Here is a 5,150-nt window from a genome sequence, read left to right on the forward strand (position 1 = left end):
TCAGGACCGTTTGGAGTTACCAGAGCTTCACCATATGGTCATGTGGAAATACAGAAAGAAAATTCTTACAGAAAATTTAGAGTGAATGGCCACAGGTTGAAGCACTATCTTGGAGGCGAGATTGATCGCCAAAAGTCCGCTCATCTGCGGAATTAGCAGAACTGACCGTCAAGCTAGTGACGTTAAAGAAGCGCTTGTCGGGAGGTAATCCAATAATCTCGTATCCTTAGTTATTTTTCGTAGTAGTAGTTTTCTTACTTATTTGATTTTTATTGAGTTTTTACTATTTTTCTGATCATGCAGCTATTTTAGAACAGGAACCGAACACTTCAAAAAAAAAAAGCAAACACACGACGCGCAAGCGTCGCTGACGCGTACGCGTCATATGTGTGTGCGTGAAAAATAAAATCGAAGAGAGAGTTTGGCAGGAGTGGTGCTGGTGGCGTGCCTTGCGCACAAGCAAGTCCACACGTACGCGTCCCTCACGCGTACGCGTCCCTCACGCGTACGCGTCCCTCACGCGTACGCGTGACTCTGCAAATCAGCGTAAATAGGTGTATGGCCAGAGAGTTATGATGGTGTGAGGCTGGAACTATGCTGGGAGCACAAGCCAAACCACGCGTACGCGTCCCTGACGCGTGTGCGTCGTTTTCCTACAATGGCCATCCACACGTACACGTCCCTGACGCGTACGCGTCATATGAGAATTTTGGTTCCCAGGCCACGCGAACAGAGCATTGTGTGTGCGCGAGGCTGCCCTCGCGCCATTCGCACAACCAACATCATGCGTACGCGTCCCAGACGCATACGCGTCGCTTGAAATTCCCGCGATCCACACGTGCATTACGCGTACGCGTCGCATGAGACGCCCAATTAAACCACCTCAACGCCTGATTTCAAGTCATCCACCTAATTCTCTATTGTTCTTTTATCCTTTTATTCTTCTTTCATCATACTATTTTCTTTATGTCATTATATGTCCCTCTCTGTTTTCAGTTCTTCTTTGCTTGAGGACAAGCAAACCTTCAAGTTTGGTGTTGTCACTTTGCTGATGGTTTTTCGATTTAATTTTATGACACCAAAGGGAGGCAAATCATCTTCACGGAGGAGCACAGCCGGAAGAATAAAATGACCACTAGGATAACTGAGGTGGTTGAATTCCTTTTATTCTATATTCCTTCCCGCTCTTACTATGTTATGTTCCAGTTTTCTGCTATTTTATCTTGTTTATTGCATGATCCTTTATTAGATAAATTCCTAGGTTCTAGTTTAGTTCTACTATTTTGAAACTTTCTATTATTTGCTTTAATGTTGAAATGTGTCTCATGTATTACCCACTGAGCTTGAAATCAAAAAGAAAAAGAAGTGATGTAGTGCATGAGAAATTGAGTTTAATTTTTTTAGAGTAGTCTCATTTATTCAAATGTGGTGGTATTTTTTGTGACTCTGAATGCATGACATGAACAGTGCATATTTAAATTTGAATCAAAGAATGTTGATGTATAAGGAAAAAGAATTTAGAGAACTATTATGAATTTTCTGAAATTTGTAAAAGTTGATCCTTGAAGCAAAAGAAACAGCAAAAAAAAAAGGGATATAAAAGCAAGGTCCAAGGCTCTGAGCATCAATGACTAGGGAGGTCAGACATGATTAAAAGCTCAAAAAGTTGTTTCCCTAGTCATATGCTTGTGGTGTTCTTGTGTCAAGTAATCCTTGAGACAAAACATTTAGAGTCGAGATCAATTACAATTAGCAGAGTATGCCAAAGGCTTTGAGTACCACTGTCTGGGAGTAGCTGAAAGAAAAATCAGAACTTCGAAAGAGTTTCCCAGTTAAGTGCTTGTGGTATTTCTGTGTCAAATAAAGCTTGAGACAAAATATTTAAAGTCACGGCTAGGCTCAAGGTGCAAAGCACCAAAGAAAAGAGAATCAAAGGAAATTTACTGTGTTCAAGGATTAAATTGAAGTACAAAAATCAGAGAATTCATAATATGATCCGGATTCTAATTCCGAATGACACTGACATCCCTCTGATTCAAAGGAGAATGAGATGCCAAAACTATTCAAGATTGCAGTTGTAAACCCCACTATAAGAAGAGACATGAGCTTAATTGAACTCTCATTCTCATGCAAATTCACATCCTAAGCCTATATTAGCACTACAAGAAAAAGGCGTATTTGTAACAAAAAAAGGGCCATTGCAGTAAGTCCCGTTACAAAAAATTTTGTAACAAAAAATGGAACTATTACAATTCAATACGATATTTTGTAACAACTTTTTCTGATACAAAAAACCAAAAGCCGTTACAAAAGTGGTAACAAATTTTGATCTTGAAGGTATTTTTCGTGACAGTCTATTTTTTTCCTATCAAAAAATTTTGTTACAAAATGTAACATGATTTTGTAACATTTTTTTTCTTTAGTTACAAAAGCAAATTAATTATTTTGTAACAACTTTTTTTTATTACAAATTACATGCATAATTTACTAAATTATTTTTTAAATTAACTAATATATTAACGATTTTAATAAGCAAGTTTACATGTATATAATATGCCAAAACATACATAAGTCAAACAAGATCTTTTTAGCTAAAATTATTTTGAAACAAAATAACATTAGTGAGTACATTGATTAGTTCAACCAAAACATAAAAGTTCTAACATAGATTAGTGTCTCTATGCATCAAAACATTCTTGAGCCCTCAAGGTAGCATATGGTCACCATTTCAACACTCCTGTAAATAAGAAAAACCGAAACAAAAAAGTTATAAACAAGATATAACACTAATTATAATTTTTCCACTAAGTTTTATCCAAAATGTTTAGAAAAATTTCGGCAGAACCTCTCCTAAAACTTGGATATTTTCACCGTCTACGGTTCCAACAAACACAACTAATTCACAACTTATGTCTCAGCCAATACCCAACCAAATTTATCAAACCAAATAATAGGACATTTGTCATTTTTCAACCATGACACAAGTTAAATGTGATAAATAGATCCATATACAAATTAAAGTATACTAATATAAAATGGGAATCATCTACGAAAATGTATTAAAACCATAAGCAATTTTAGGAGTACCTTTAGGGTCTAGTTTGTTTCATTGTCAAAGCGCGCTATGAGAGAGTTCACAACAGCTTGTTGAGCTTCCAATTGAGCTTTCATTTGAGCTAATTCTTCCTCTTGCCGTGTTCGTTGCTCTTCAAGTTTTTCTTTGAGCACATCTATTTCCTTTGTTAGCTCCTCATGGTCTTGCATTGCCTCTTGAAGTTGTACTTGAATCCTTAACTTAGACTTTGGAGCCTTTATGCCATAACTTGCACCACTTTTCTCACCTCTCACAAGTAGAAAAGCTTCATTTGGAGTGAGAGGATTTTCCAAATCATAGGATTCATCCACCATACAGCTAATATCATCCTACACAATCCAATTTGTGATTTGAAAATGAAGATAAAATTTAACTTCCATGCAATAGAAAAAGGAAAAGGTTAGTAATGTTACATCAATTTGTTTAGCTTTTTCATTGACCCATTCTCCATTAGTCTTTTGATGAGTAATTTGCCATAATTCTTGAATGTCAGGCTCGACACCGGTTCTAGGATGGCGCTGCAAATTTTTTGGAAGTTTAAAATATAACATGTAGTTAAGTGCAAACGTGACATAGCAAAAAATATAAGACCAAATTAAAACTTTAAGACTATTTACCCGATCACGTCTAACAACTTGAAATGTCCTTCGACCAACAATATGTGGTATAACATGATGCTTTCTATTATCTTTGTTTCTTAAACTTTTTTCCTATAGAAGACCAAACTCACAAAAGACAAAAGGAGGTAAGGTATAAGTATTTGCATTGACCTAAAATAGCAAAACAACTTAAGAACACCTCAATGGTTGTCACAATGAAAATTTCAAACCTGAAAAGAAGGACTTTCAAAGTAGGACACCAAATTTTCCCATGTCTCCGGTAGAACATTGTTTGGTGGATTTTGAAGGCGCTCCTCATTAGTTTGATACAACTCATAGTGCTCACGCAATCTTGAGTGCCAACTTCGATAACATATGTTACCCTTAGCTAAAATCATTTTGCGCATTACTTCCGTATCTGCTATATCAAACTTTTCCTACATATGATTTGTCAAATTTAGTTAGCAGAAATAAACCCTATAATATACATAATAGCAGAAAATATAAATATGTATTACCAAAACAAGGTCGCATTTTTTGCTTGACTTCATCTCCAACTTGGCTCCATTTCTCTACATCCAAAGGAGGATTTTGTCTTGTAACAATACCCACTTCAGATGCAAACAGATCAGCATGGATGCCATTAGGAGCTAAGTTCTCCAAAGAGATCGGCAATTCCAATTTCCCATTTGTCTTTGTTTTGATAACCCTATTTGTTGCAATCCCACGCGAAGGTCCCCTTTACACAAAGAAAACCACATCAATAAAAGTTGGACATGATTCAAAATATATTATACTTTTCAATGAACCACGGGTGAACCAGAAGAAATTAAAGACTGCTACACAACACCAGAAGAAGACCCTTTTATTAAATCTTCGTCATTTCACTATCAAGCTAGGAGACAAACTTTTTAGTGCTAATAAAAATTTCTTCTACTTTATTATCTAACTCAGTTTTCCCAACTTTAGTATACAAGCCTCAAGAAAGGAAAAAGAACAAACAGAACAACATATTGAATCAGTTAGTTTTACATACAGATACAGTTAGGAATTAGCATCAATTTTTCTCTTCTAAACCTACAATAAAACAGCAAGAATGAAGTCCACAAAATTAATATAGAATAACTACATATTAGAAAATAAACTCACCTCTACACTGCAGAATGTCAGAAGCAGAACCAAACTCAGCACTCAGCGACGGGTTGGGGCCGTTCCACCGTCGAAGACGCAGGCCACTGGCGAGGAGAGGTGACCGCACGAGCAGAGCTTCGGCACGAACAGAGCACAGCCAGCAGAGGACTCACCCAACAAGACGACCACAGAAACGGAGGTGAGCAGTGGCAGAAGAGGCACGACGCAGAGGCAGAGAAGGCGGAAGGCAGCGGAGCCAAGACGGCCAGGACGACACAGACAGAGGTGAGCAGTGGCGCAGACGACGCAGATTCGAGGAGCGACTA

Source organism: Arachis ipaensis, chromosome B06, assembly GCF_000816755.2.
Source record: "Arachis ipaensis cultivar K30076 chromosome B06, Araip1.1, whole genome shotgun sequence".
Taxonomy (NCBI): Eukaryota; Viridiplantae; Streptophyta; class Magnoliopsida; order Fabales; family Fabaceae; genus Arachis; species Arachis ipaensis.